Genomic DNA, 13831 nt, shown 5'->3' on the forward strand with positions numbered 1-13831 from the left:
CCCTCCCTCTTCTCCTGGTGCCGTTCCACTTTGTATAAATTAAATATTCATAGGACCAGAGAGGAGAGAGCCAGAAAGAGACACCGACTCTATAGCCTGGTTTTTGGCCCTGACCTAGGACATGGGACACCTCGGTTTAGGTCCCTGCTCCAAATCAGATAGGGCAGGAACTTTTTTTCTGCATCAGAATGAAATCAAAATTTTGAAACTCTGAAATCTTTCATGAAACAAAACGGTTTTCTGTTCAGCCCCAATGGGAACCCAAACCTTTCCGTTTCACGCCTTGGAGCTGCAGTTTTTAGTGCAGCCAAAGATGATACATATACTGGCACTCGGTGTCCTTCTAGCCTGTCTACACTATCCACATAAAGGAGTTTCCCAACACCATTGTTCTGCATCACTGCAAACTCTGAATGGTGCTTTAACTGCGTAGGTTTAAAGAGACAGCTCTAAGTTGGCATAGGTTTTAAACACACAGCTAAGTTCCTCTCTTTACCCAGAGACAGAATCCTGCTTTGGCCATGTTTGAAGACAGCTCTATTGTTACTGGGTTCCTTGACATAGTTGCATTTGTATGGTAGCCAGGACCTGTGAAACTGCACCTCCTCCTCTTCATAGCTGCTTATTTAACAAAAGCCAGTTCAGGTCCTTTGAGTCCTGCAGAGCTCATACAGCTACCGGAGACTGAGCTGGATTTCATTCTGGCTCACACATCACATGCCGAACTTTCAACTAAGTGCTGAGCGCAAAAATCTTATTAGAGGCAACCATTAGAGCAGGCTCCAAATCAAAGACAGTCACAAACCACACACCCCGGAACATTAGGCTGTTCAAAGCCTGGGTCAGACTTTCACGAAGTGCCCCTTCTCTCTTTATCAGGAGCAGAAGCAAAACTCCTTTGGAACCCATCTCAAAGGGCAAGGCTCTGCCACCCCTACTCATGCTGAGTTGTTCCACTGATATAAATGGTGTTAATTATGAAACAAGGGTGGTGAGATCTGGTGCCAAGGATTGCAAGTGGCAAGGTGAACACAGCAGGATTTTCGGATCCCAGAGAGTTGAAGGTGCGGCTAAGGCCTTAGAACCACTAGGCTAGATCCACACCTAGTGTGAATCCACTAACATCAATAAAGCTACAAACAGGAGAGAGGGATAGCTTAGTGGTTTGAGCATTCGCCTGCTAAACTCAGATTGTGAGCTCAATCCTTGAGGGAGCCACTAAGAGATCTGGGGGGAAAAAAGTCTGTCTGGGAATTGGTCCTGCTTTGAGCAGGGGGCTGGACTAGATGACCTTCTGAGGTCCCTTCCAACCCTGATATTCTAGGATTTACATCAGCTGAGGGTCTGGCCTATCTTCTTGTGACTTGGAAGCTGATCAGATCTGACCAGAAAGCCACCCAGAAGGAATAAATCTGGCATCACACAGTCACTTTTCCGAGTTTTTACGCAATTCAGGTCTACACAAAAATCTCACAAAGGACAGTTGCATTTCTCTCCTCCACCCCCCCACCCCCAGCTTTAATTTTCCAGCTGCTGCATTTGACACACGCTGGGCAGAGGTCATGCTGAGTTTACTTGAGGCATGTTTACTTTGGCCTTCTGGTCCAACAAATATTTTGACAATCAAGTTTACACAACAAAGTTCAAGAGACTCCCTCTCCCTCTCTCTCTCTTTCATCAGTGAGAAACAGTTCTCTCTGCAGCCAGCCAGTCACACGGGGCTGTAAGCAGGGCTTTTAATAATCTTTATTATGATGGATAGAGTGGCGACGGGATGAGTTGTCCCTGTGCAGCGATTCCTCTTCAGCTCCTGTCTCGAGGGTGGACTCTTTCAAAGGAGAAAGCTGGACCCAGTGTTCTGAAATGTCACACGGTGCCCCCCAAAACTAGTTCTTGTCACTTGTGAATTACAATCTGTGTTTCTAATGGCTGCCTAGACACCGGGGTGATTGGAGCACTAGAAATACGTAAGGGGAAAAGCATCTTTTAAGAAAAGTTTTTATTACTTTTTCCTCTCTCTCAGCCCTGCAAAGACAGCACAGCTACAGGATAAGGAAACAGGTTCTATGGTGGCTCATGGGTCAAGCATCACACTGTTAACCAAGGCCCCAATCCTGCAGTGAGGTCTGCCTATACAGAGCTCATGGTTGGGTCAGGAAGTTAGGGTCCAAACGCAAAGGAAAATTCATCCCATGGTAGCAGCTAGGCAAGCTGACTGAAAACAACTTGGCTACACAGGGGTTACGGAGAACACACGCCAGCCTGTAGAAGCGTGGAGGCATAAGCCAGAAAGAACCCAGCTTGACTTTCAGATGCCACAAATACTTTTACAGAGTATAAAATGCACTTCAAAATAGTGAGCCTCATGGGGGAAAGTCTTCACATACAGGGAGAAGTCTGACAAGCATCTGCCCTGCCAGTCACTGAACAAGACAGCCCCTGGCCTGAGATGTTCATCATCTAAACAGATCGGGGGACGGGCCTGGAGGAGGTTCTGCCTTAGAGGTTTGGTTGGTTTCTTTATTGAGGTGTGAGGGGCAGGCAAGGCTTAGTGATTTGAGAGATTCATAAAAGAAAAGAGTGTTGACAAAGGTGAGCACCCAATGTCCTGAGACAGAGGGAGTGCTAGGCACAGGGACAGCAGAGCTGAAAGCACTTAGGAGATATAGGGTCTATTCCTGACTCTGCCACTGAGCTGCTGTGTGACCTTGGGAACATCCCTTCACCTCTCTGTTTCTCCTCCCACCTTTTGTCTTGTTAGTCTGTTAGTTCTTCAGGACACAGACTGTCTGTTACCAGGTAAATATACAGCATCAAGCACAATGGGGACCCAATCTCTGATGGAGCCTCTGGGTGCTACAATCATTGTTTGGGTTTATTAAAAAAACCAACGAAGTGTTTGTCACAGCATAGGGCAGAGACATGGATGCCTGTAATTAGTTATTTACTGAGCAGAGAGTGGGCAGCGTTCCTGCCACATCTTAGATGAGGCACCAGAGAGAAAGAGAGTGTTGTGCATCTCAAAATGCTTATCACCCACATCAGGGGATGGTGAAATTACAGCCACTGGGAAGACAGAAACAATACAATGCAGTAAGAATACCCAGCTTGTCACTCCGCAGGGCCTGAAAGAGACTGATTAGAAAACAAATAAACATGGAAACAAAAGATAGGAAGGGAGCAGAAAATGAGATCTGGCATTCAGGCTTTGATCTATTTCAGTGGTTCTCAAACTGTGGGTCAGGACCCCAAAGTGGGTCACAACTCCATTTTAATGGGGTTGCCAGGGCTGGCTTAGACTTGCTAGGGCCCCGGCCTGAAGCCCAAGCCCCACCGCCTGGGGCTGAATCCGAAGCCCGAGGGCTACATCCCTGGGCAGCGGCGCTCAGGTTACAGGCCCCCTGCCTGGGGCTGAAGTCTTTGGGCTTCAGCTTTGCCCCTCCACACCACCCAGGGCAATGGGGCTCGGGCGGGCTCAAGCTTCGGTCCTCCCTTCTGGGGTCATATAGTAATTTTTGTTGTCAGAAGGGGGTCGCGGTGCAATGAAGTTTGAGAACCCCTGATCTATTTGCTTACCAGGGAAAACAAAAAAACCCAGAGCCCAAGTCAGCCTCGTGCAGAGATCTACAGTGCAGCCTGCACTTAGGGATTTGACTAAGCGTGAAGGTGTGGCCTGTGGAGACTTCATGTCCCAGCATGCAATGCTCTATCTTGATCCAAGTTGACCATCAAGATAGATTAGTGCATGCTGGGACCTGTAGTCCATATTGAAAAAATATGCAAATTACAGGCACCGTATCTCAAGTTACTGAATGCTCCTCAGCTGAGACACAGTATTGAGTGATCACATCTGTGCTGCCTGGGTATCCACATAGAATCACAGATTATCAGGGTTGGAAGGGACCTCAGGAGATTGTATAGTCTAACCCCCTGCTACAAAGCAGGACCAAATCCCCAAATTTTTATCCCAGTTCCCTAAATGGCTCCTTCAAGGATTGAACTTACAATCTGGGGGGTTTAGCAGGCCAATGTGCAAACCACTGAGCTAACTCTTCCTCCCCAAAGCAATTGTACATAACACTGAGCAATACCCCCAAATCTCTGTCCCAGCATGCACTGGGCTCAATGGAAAATCTGAGATGAGTTCTCTATGCTTCTTCACCCCCACGGGATTTTGGAGCAACTGGGGTGGGGCAGATTGCCCTCGTCCATGGAAAACTCTCCATGGTGCCCCTTGCAGAGTCTCATGGGCAGCATCCCCTCAGAGGCTGCAGCCAATCCAGTGCAGGGACAGCTGCCTGTACACGCTGGCCTGACCTACCTCTGTATGCCCCACCCACACCAGAGCAAAGGGGACACTGCGAGACCTAATGCAGCATCACGCAGCACTAACAGCTCACAGTATTTCCGGGATGACACCGCTAGACAGAGCAGCCAGCCCCTCTGCCACACCCCCTAGGCCCATATGGCCCGGATCCTGCATAACCTCCATGGGATGCCAGAGAAGGAAGATATTGCTCTCCCTTTCTGCACCCCAAAGGGGAGCTGCACCAGAGCAGAGGTTACATTGTGCATCAAAATGACACCTGGGAACCTAGGAATTGTCAGACTGGACCAGACCCAAGGTCCAACTAGTACAGTGTCTTATCGCCATCAAAGACCAGTACCCGCTGCTTCGGAGGAAGGTGGGTGAACCCCCCAGGAGCAGAAGCAGGACAATCTGCCCCCCACATTCAGTCTCATCTTGGTTAGAGGATACCATTAGGCCCTTCCTCAGGAACCTCTAGTGGGCGATTCCAAAGACAGGACAGCGTGCAGCCCTCTGGGAAGAGGAGCAATGGGGCTACATGCAACTCATGTGATATTCAAACTACAACACAAGGATCGCATGACATGTTAAGCTCATCCTAAAACGCAGCAAGTTTCAATGGGAAAAATGAAACAAGCTCCTTTTTGTCCAAGGAAGGAGAGGGTGGATTCAAAAGCAGTTTGTACACAGCGGGGGCAAGGGGTTGGCATGTGAATCTGGAGCAGTGCACAGGGAGGGGTGAGTGCCAAGCCAAAGCAGGGGGAGAATTCGGGTTTGGATTTGGATTCGGCAGCACCAAGGTCACACAAAAGACTGAACTCGCTTCACAAGCTGCGGCAGGGGCTCAGATTTAAAGCAGTCCGTGCTGGAGCCCAACCCTGATTTCCCCTGACTGCTATTGTAAACCCTGCCATGAATCTCTGCCCCACCACACCTGGATCATCCCCCAGCATAAACACAGGAGATTAAACATTCCTCCTTTTGTGACACACACCCGCTTCTGGTATGAACAGGTGGAAAACGGATGAGATCAACCGATCTTGATTATAGTCCCATCCAACCGCAGAGATTGTGAAAGATCAGCTGTGAGATTTGGGCCCCTGGGGGGCTGATCCTCTGCCAGAACAATCACTGATGATATTCCAGCTGCACTGGGCCAAGACAGGCCCCTTTGGGTTTGGGATCAGCTAGGTGCCAAAAATCAAAGGACAGGTTTGAGTCTAGGATACGAATGAGACACCATCCCACAACCACAGGCATTAGGGGGTTTCTCAGCCAACAACTCTGCCCCCCAACTGGTCTGTGATTAGAGAGAGAGTCAGGTCTCCGCTGTGACACAGAGCCTGACCAGAGTGATCCGGCGAGTTCTCTTCAAGCCTGTGCCCAGTTCTGCTAGGAGACGCCTGCTGTATGGGTTTAGCAGTTAATGAAGCCCAGCACTAATCTGGCAGTGCATTCCGCTGTTTACTTTTGCTCCACTCATGCACAGCTATTCATTTCCCGGGACACAGGAGGCCGGACACGTATGCTGACGAGGCAGGCTCCCAGCAACAGAGTCGCTGTGAAGCAATTCAGCACCAAGTGCAGCTACACAATCCCTTTAATCTCAGCTAAACATTTTCCTGGCTTCTTTTAATAAACCCTGATTACCATGGACAGAGGCTTTTCTTTGGAAAGTTGCATAGAGCGAGAACTCATACAAGGACATTGTCAACAACTCCCCAACAAAGACCGGCTTCTAACTTCAGCTAAATCCTTCCTCCCTGAACTTGCAGTCGGTTTGTTGCCTGATGGAAACTGAAGGCAGTTCTCTCTTTGAGGGGGCCCCACTTTACAGCAGCTTTTCTCTTGAGCCTGTGGCAAAAAACACATCCCAGCAAAACCTGCAGCTTGTCCTAAATAGAGAGCTTAACTTCTGCAGTAGGTTACGCCCAAGGCATTTAAAGCACCAGCTATGCACCGTGATGTTCATGGATCTCAAAGGCTATTCTGTTTGGGTTCTTGGATGGTGCCCATCACCTCAGTATCTGAGCCCTCTCCAGAGGTCATCACTGGGCTACGTCTACACTACCCGCCGTATCGGCGGGTAGCAATCGATTTTTCAGGGATCGATATATCGCGTCTCATCTAGACGCGATATATCGATCCCCGAACGCGCTTCAATCGATTCCGGAACTCCACCGCCGTCGTCGACATGGAGAGCCCCGGACATCGATCCCACGCCGTGAGGACGGGTAAGTTATCGATATAAGATACTTCGACTTCAGCTACGTTATTCACGTAGCTGAAGTTGCGTATCTTATATCGATTTTTCCCCTTAGTGTAGACCAGCCCTGAGTGAGGCAATTACCGTCGGTCTTGTGTGCTTCTTTCCTTCTCCAAAGGGGGAAAATTGTATGCAGACTTGATTTGTACTTTTCCATTTATGAATGATGCACTCTGGGTTTCTATCAGCGAAGGCAGGTCAAAGCAGCGCACTTCATGCTTGGAAGGGAAAGCTGTCAGGTTTGGAGTGGTCCTGCGACCCTCAGGGAATGTGCTCCCCAAAGACTACAGCAAAAAAAAAAAATACAATACCTATGGTGTCCTAGCCGTAACTATGGTGAGCAGAGCAGGATGCTCTAGTGCAGCAGTGCTCAATGCGTGGGCCATGTTAGCACACAGCTGTGTGCTAAAGGCCGCAGGGCCCATGTGGCTGGGGTCCGGGGCCGCCAGGGCTCCCCTTCCCTTCTCTGCCTCACGCGGAGGGTCCAGGGCGCTGGGGCTGCGCTGCCTTGCCACACAGCGGGGTCCAGAGCTGCCCTGCCATCCAGCCCTGCAGTGGGGTCCACTCCTGGCCCCACTCTGAGGAGGGGTCTCTGGGCATAGGGCTCTGAGAGGGGGCATGGGGGAGCCGCAGGGGTTCTCAACCTGTGGCCCAAGTGACACATTGTGGGCTGTATATGTGGCCCACAACGATAAATAAGTTGAGAACCACTGGTCTAGTGGTTCAGGCACTAACCCACAATTAGAAGACCTAGGTTCAATTCCTTGCTCTGCTACGTTCTTCCTCTATGACCTTGGGCAAGTCACTCTGACTGTGCTTCACCTCCCTAGCTCGCAGGGGTGTTGTGAGAATAAATGCACTGAAGACTGTCAGAAGCTCAGATATCACACTAATGTGGGTCACATAGGTACCGAAGATAGACAGAATAGCCTTGCACCACCAAAGTAGGCTGTCAGTTCAAATCCTGCCTGGGTTGGTGGTGACTAAAATCTTGTCTATCTTGGTGGCTTGTTCTCAGTACCTTTTGGAAGGTACCTTTTTGGAAACAAGATCAGTTGCAGAGATGAGTGGCAGCATGGTGGTTAAAGGACAGAACGGCAAGCTGGATTCTACTCCAGGCTCTGCCACCGACTCACTATGAGCCATTGGACAAGTCACCTCCCATCTCTTGATCTCCCTTTCATGAAATGGCGAGATAGTTGTCTGCAGTGAGGATCTCTAAGAACCGTGTAGTCACTAACCAATGAAGCCTCACAACAGCCTTATGAGGTACTGCACATAAGAATGGCCATACTGGGTCAGACCAAAGGTCCTTCCAGCCCAGTATCCTGCCTGCCAACAGTGGCCAATGCCAGGTGCCCCAGAGGGAGTGAACCTAACAGGTAATGATCAAGTGATCTCTCTCCTGCCATCCATCTCCACCCTCTGACAAACAGAGGCTAGGGTCACCATTCCTTACCCATCCTGGCTAATAGCCATTAATGGGCTTGGCCTCCATGAATTTATCCAGTTCTCTTTTAAACCCTGTTACAGTCCTACCTTCACAACCTCCTCAGGCAAGGAGTCAACCTGTGGAACTCTTAGAGAGCCGCACTGGGAAGGCAGGAAGGAGAGAGATTAATAGGTGTATTATGGTCATGCCTAGGGTTCCAGATAAAGATCAGGGCCTTGTACAAACAGATCATCACAATCCCTGCCCCAGAGAAATGACAGTCTAAGGGCCTGTCTATATGAACAGTTAGTCAGCAGCAAGCTGGTGTGCAAATCTCTCTTGCACTATCCCTGCCGTGCACTAACTGTCCTTGTTGACCCTGCTGCCACGCACTAAAAATTCTCTAGAGGACTTTGATCTACACCACTTTGAAACAGGAGTAGATCAAAGCGTGCTAGGGAACTTCTACTGCGCAGCAGCAGGGCCCACACGGACCATTAGTACCCGGCAGGCTTCCACAGGATTTCCATCCCAGCCAAAGCAGTTCAGATCAGCAGCCAAACCGAGCACCTTAGCCTTTCGGAGCAGTGAACAGCACTTCCTAGACACCACTGCTCTCCCAGCAATGGCAAGGAAGCCGAACGTGAGGATCTGACTCAGAAAACCTACAGCCTCTCCATGACTCAGCAAGCAGCTCTTTTCATGCTGGCTCGGGCTGGTAGACAAGGTTGCCGTTGCAGTCTAGTACCGGTGGGCGGATGTTTTCCCCCTTTGTAATTTTAGTAAGATCAGGAAGTCACGAGTCTCTAGCAGAAGTCTATACTCACGTAAATCGGCGAGTGAGCCAAACCCCATAACAACAAACCATATTTCAGCTGCCTGCCTGAAATCCTGGCAGAGAGAAACCAAGTAAGTCAGTCAGTCCATAATCACAGAGACTTTGTGGTCATGAGCTATTCCACTCCATGCAGCCACAAGGGGAACTCAACTCATATACTCAATGAAACAAGTCCATACTGCCTGAGCTACTGGAGAAACCCCACAAGCTGTGGTAGCCTTGGGCCTTACATCTAGAGTGGGGAAGACTGCATGCAAAAAAAATCAGGGGAGCCTTCCTTGTCTTCCGGGTCTGGCATTCAGAAAGCAGAGAAGGCGAGGCCAGAGAATTCTGGCCCAGCTCAGAACTAAATAGACATTTGAGGATCTCCCAATCTAATCCCATTTTGTTCAGGAAACCGCCTCCCCACTCAGTGCCACTGACTGCCTCTGCTCAGGGGATGCCTGCTCCCCGATTACCCCAGACATATAACAGAGCTAGTGACGGAGACGCATTGGCAGAGGCAAAAGATTGCAGGGTAGCAGCAGCACTGGGGTGCATCGATAGAGCTGAGTTCAGGGCCAAGGACTGGTATAAGCAGGGGCACTAGCAGAGCAAGGAAGAGGGGATTAACTCAGCACTGGAATAGCAGGCAGGGTGGAAGGTCGCCCACAGCACAACTAGCCAATCCATTTTTACCACTGTAGAGTACAGAGGCTCCAACTGAGATCAGGATCCCATTAGGGCACAGACTGTTTCTCACGATATATCCATCCATACAGTTCCTAACACCAAGAACTTACTGTGTTAAATAGACAAAAACAGACAACAGGTGGGAGAAAGGATGCGTTATTATTATCCCCATTTTACAGATGGGAACTGAGGCAGAGAGCTTAAGTGACTTGACCAAGGTAACACAGGAGAGTCTGTGGCAGAGGTGAGAAACTGAACCCACAGCTCCTGAGTCCTAGTCCAGTGCATTAACTACCAGACCAAAGCCCGACTTAGTCAAGAGAGGGTTTCCAATTATCTCTGAAGCATCAGTTATGGGGCACTGGTGATCCGACAGGACCAATGGCCTGATCTGATACCACAGATTCACTGGCCCCTTGTTCCTATATGAGTCAAACGAGCCGTGGAGGAAAGAGTGCTATGTTATAAAGAAGGGGTAGTTGAACCATCCCAAGTCTTCACCCAGAACTGGGAACTCAGCATACAAAGATTGCCATTAAAAAGCCAAAATTCTCCTCTTCTAAATGTAGGTAGTGTAACCAGATGTCCCATTTTTGGGGACTTTTTCCTTATATAGGCACCTATTATCCCCCACCCCCTCTCCTATTTTTTCACAGTTGCTATCTAGTCACCCTAAATGTAGGGGAATGCCAAGGATATCTCAGATAACACCAGGTGGTAACCATAGGTGCTGGAACGAGGGGTGCTGCTGCACCCCCTGGCTTGAAGTGGTTTCCATCATATACAGGGTGTACAGTTTGGTTCAATGTCTCTCAGCACCCCTACTACAAAAACTGTTCCAGCACCCCTGGTGGTAGCTACTGGTAAATGCTGACTTTTTAAATGGTAGCCACTACGGCTGAGATTAGAAAACGTTTATCATCTCCTTGTGCTTGCTTTACTTCACAGCATTGCCTAGTTCTGACTAGAATTGAGACCCGGAATGCAAAAATGTTGCCAGATACGCTGTTGTGTGATATTTCCATCCATTTTGCAGCTCGAATAGAACTGTGCAGGAAGGGGCTCTCCTACTGAATGAAATTATGGCTCAGGAAAGATATACTGAAAAAAAAATAGCATAATGGCATTAAACAAAATAGTTCTTGCCAAATTATAGCAAAGTTGGCCCTCATCTGAAGCCTTGGGATAAAGTCCCAGAGAGCAGGACATCAGAGGCCAAAGAAAACAAGAGATGGCACGTTTCGAGGACTTTTCCTCAGGGCATGTTTGATAAAAAAAATCCCTCTCCTCAGATTTTCCCTTCAGTTGGGTTTTGTCACAGTTAACCTCAAAGGCAGTGCAGCTGTCACCCAAGACGCAGGAGAAATGAGGTGAGTAAAGTGTAATGGAGAGTGCTGTACTTGTGCTGGCAGAGGCTTCCTGCTGGGAAGCAATTCTGAGCCAGGCAGTGGCAAGGGTGATTGACTCTAAGTGGTCTTCTGATAGCCATAATAAAGCCTATTTGGGCAGCTCAGATAAGTAGGGACTCAACTGTTGTTTTACTCTGTTCATGGGTATTTAGGGGGAGAAGGCGGATGTGGCTTGATACGTTTAATGCCTAACACGACACTATCGTTACCCCATTTCACAGAAGGGAGGACGGAAGGCGGAGGTTATGGTAACCAGCCCCAGGACACGACCAGTGGAGCAGCTGGGTCCCCCCAACCAGGTGGCAACAATCTCATTAAAAGTTCCCTTCTCTGACAAACCATTACGTCATCAAACCAAAGGTAAAGAACAAACCCAGCTGCAGCACAGGGTCTGAATGCCAATGGGGAGTTATTCTTACTGGCCAGGACAGCGCTTGCACCAAGGTTACAGACACTGGGTCCTATGTTCTAGTCTCAGGATACTAATGGAATAGACATCATGGATGTAGGTAGGATTAAATATGGACAAGAGACAAATACTTGCTATACTGATACAGACAAGCTTATGAGAGAGATTGATACTGTGTATGATCAATTTACATATTATTTGCACACATACTGAATATTTACAGTATAATAGAGAGCCTGTCTATATATATTTCTGCACAGATCAGTACAATTCATGAGAACACTGTGTGATGCAGGAAGTTTCTGGCGTGTCATAAGTGGCAAAAGTACCAATGCCTATACAGTATTTAAGGCTGCCTAACATTTTCCATTATTAGACCCTGTTTTCAGTTGTGCACAACTTTGCCAAATTTTAACCATTCAGGCTGAAATTTTCCATGTTGGGCATCTACCTCCAGAGCTGAATTTCTGGAGGGAAAGCTTCACTAAAAACAGTTCAGCCATTTCAGAGGACAAAATTAGAGGAAAATGCATCAGCTGTAAGATTTTTTTTAAAACGTTTCTATAAGAAGCTCTAGCACCTCCATGCTTTGGATCAAGGACCAATGTTTGGCAGGGGGTCACCCTGGTATCAGACATGCGCCTTTTGCCCTCCCTGTGAAAATCTGTCCAATTTGGCCAAGTTACTGTTTGCATACACTCAGTAGACGCTTGTTAGAGTTTGGCAGATAAAGTCTTTGAAGAATACATCTGCACTGAGCATGCTCTATCCCCTCACAGCTCCTATATGCTGACTGGACTGTACGTGCACCATCTCCAACAGAGCAAGTGAGTATGCTCGAGTGCAGGGTTTCAGGGACGGAGCAGGACCTTCCCTACAATTGCTCTTCCCAACAGCCAGGGACCATTGTGGCACTCACAGTCTCTCCTCCGCTCTCGCCGTGCCCCCTGCTGGTGCCCAGACCACAGCATGGAGAAGGTTAATTAGCCAGACTGGAATACCAAGGGATGAGAGGGTGAGGAAGTTTCCAGTTAGCTTTTCTAAGGACTACATATAAAACAATACAGTAAGAGAAAGTTAAGAGGGGGGGATGTGATCATGGAGTTTAAGACTATACCATAATGCATGCACACATACAACACAGCTGAATTAAAGTTGCACAGACAATCTTAACCCTGGTATATCCTAACCTTTCTTTGAGTGTTTGATGTTGGAACGTGAATGTACAGACACACACACAGAGTTATATATATCCTGTATGCATAGGACACCCCTCCCCAACCTTGTTTTTAAGGACAATACCCTGTCCTCCTTCAAACCTCTATTCAAGACCAACTTTTCCTGCGACGCCTACAAGAAATTGCCCACTGAGAATAGGCAAAAACAGGACAAGATGGGATGGCTGATATTTGGGAGGGGGTAGATTTTGAAACCACATAAATGATTTGGAAGCCTCAGGTTGTGCGGTGCCAGTCTACATGTGTGTGTGTTACTGTTAGCCTGGCTCCCCATTGTTGGTTATACCTACTTGTTGCATCTTGTGTTGAATTAGACTATAGGCTCTTGTCTCTTCCTAGGTGTTTGTGCAGCACCCATACAATGGGGCTCTGAGCCTGATGGCATATTTGGACTCTACCCCGGTTAAAATAATACATTTGTGTGTGTTACAGTAACCCCTGGAGGCCCCAGCTGAGAAGGCCTCCTTGCTAAGCACCGTACAAACAGAGAGCGAGAGACGGCCCCTGCCTCCCAGATCTCACAATCTAAAAAAAGGACAAAAGAGGGAAAGTGACTTGACCAAAGTTCTACGGCAGCGTGTGGCCCAGTGAGGGGCAGCAGACTGATTGCCGCAAGACTACTCTCCCACTTGTGCATTATATACGCACTCTCTCAGCACAGATCTCCCGCCGATGCAGTTCCACATACTATAATCTCCTTCCTGCACGTTTTATAAACGTGCCCATTCTGATGGCTCCCGGGGTTATAAATTCACATAAAAAAAAACCCAACACCTTACCCCGCCCAGCCCATAACTACTTTGCCAACGCCAGCAGAATAGGCACATTACACACTCGAGCTCCATTGCTGAGAACACTTTAAATAGTTCAGTGGTCATTGCATTCAATTTAGAGCCTGAATAGATGCTTCCAAGGCATCCTGAAGTGATAAGGTGCCGAGAGGCCTGGGGCTCGCGCTGCAGCTCCACCGGGGGTCGCCTCGTCCGGCTGTTCTGCCACTAAAGCTTTCTTGGATTTCAATGTGCCCTTCCGCACACAAGCAAACATTTAAATGACTGCCTCGCAATGCCACGCTCCAGGCAGCTTGTTGCGCTGCAAAGCACATCTGTAGAGAGTGGATTCCCCCTCCTTTCATAAATATCCTCTCCGGTTAGATCCTCAGACATCACTAGGAGCTGCAGGTGCTCAGAGCCTCTCAGAATCTGGCCCTTTGTTTGCACATACAGAAGCTTGGTGCTATCAACAATCATTCTAGAGC

General features: G+C 48.5%; 1 protein-coding gene across 7 annotated transcripts in view; it reads right to left on the reverse strand.

Moving 5' to 3' along the window:
* Window positions 1–13831, reverse strand: part of PLXNA4 (plexin A4) — a 625415-nt gene that overhangs the window by 573540 nt on the left and 38044 nt on the right. Inside the window, exon 1 of one of the 7 annotated variants that reach the window (XM_039519676.1) lies at window positions 268–286. The exons of the other annotated variants lie outside the window; for them this stretch is intronic. The gene's annotated coding sequence lies outside the window, so the exon portion shown is untranslated. Of the gene's footprint in view, window positions 1–267; window positions 287–13831 lie in introns of those variants that run through there. 7 annotated transcript variants of the gene reach the window in all.

The sequence above is a fragment of the Mauremys reevesii genome, linkage group 1, assembly GCF_016161935.1.
Source record: "Mauremys reevesii isolate NIE-2019 linkage group 1, ASM1616193v1, whole genome shotgun sequence".
Taxonomy (NCBI): domain Eukaryota; kingdom Metazoa; phylum Chordata; order Testudines; family Geoemydidae; genus Mauremys; species Mauremys reevesii.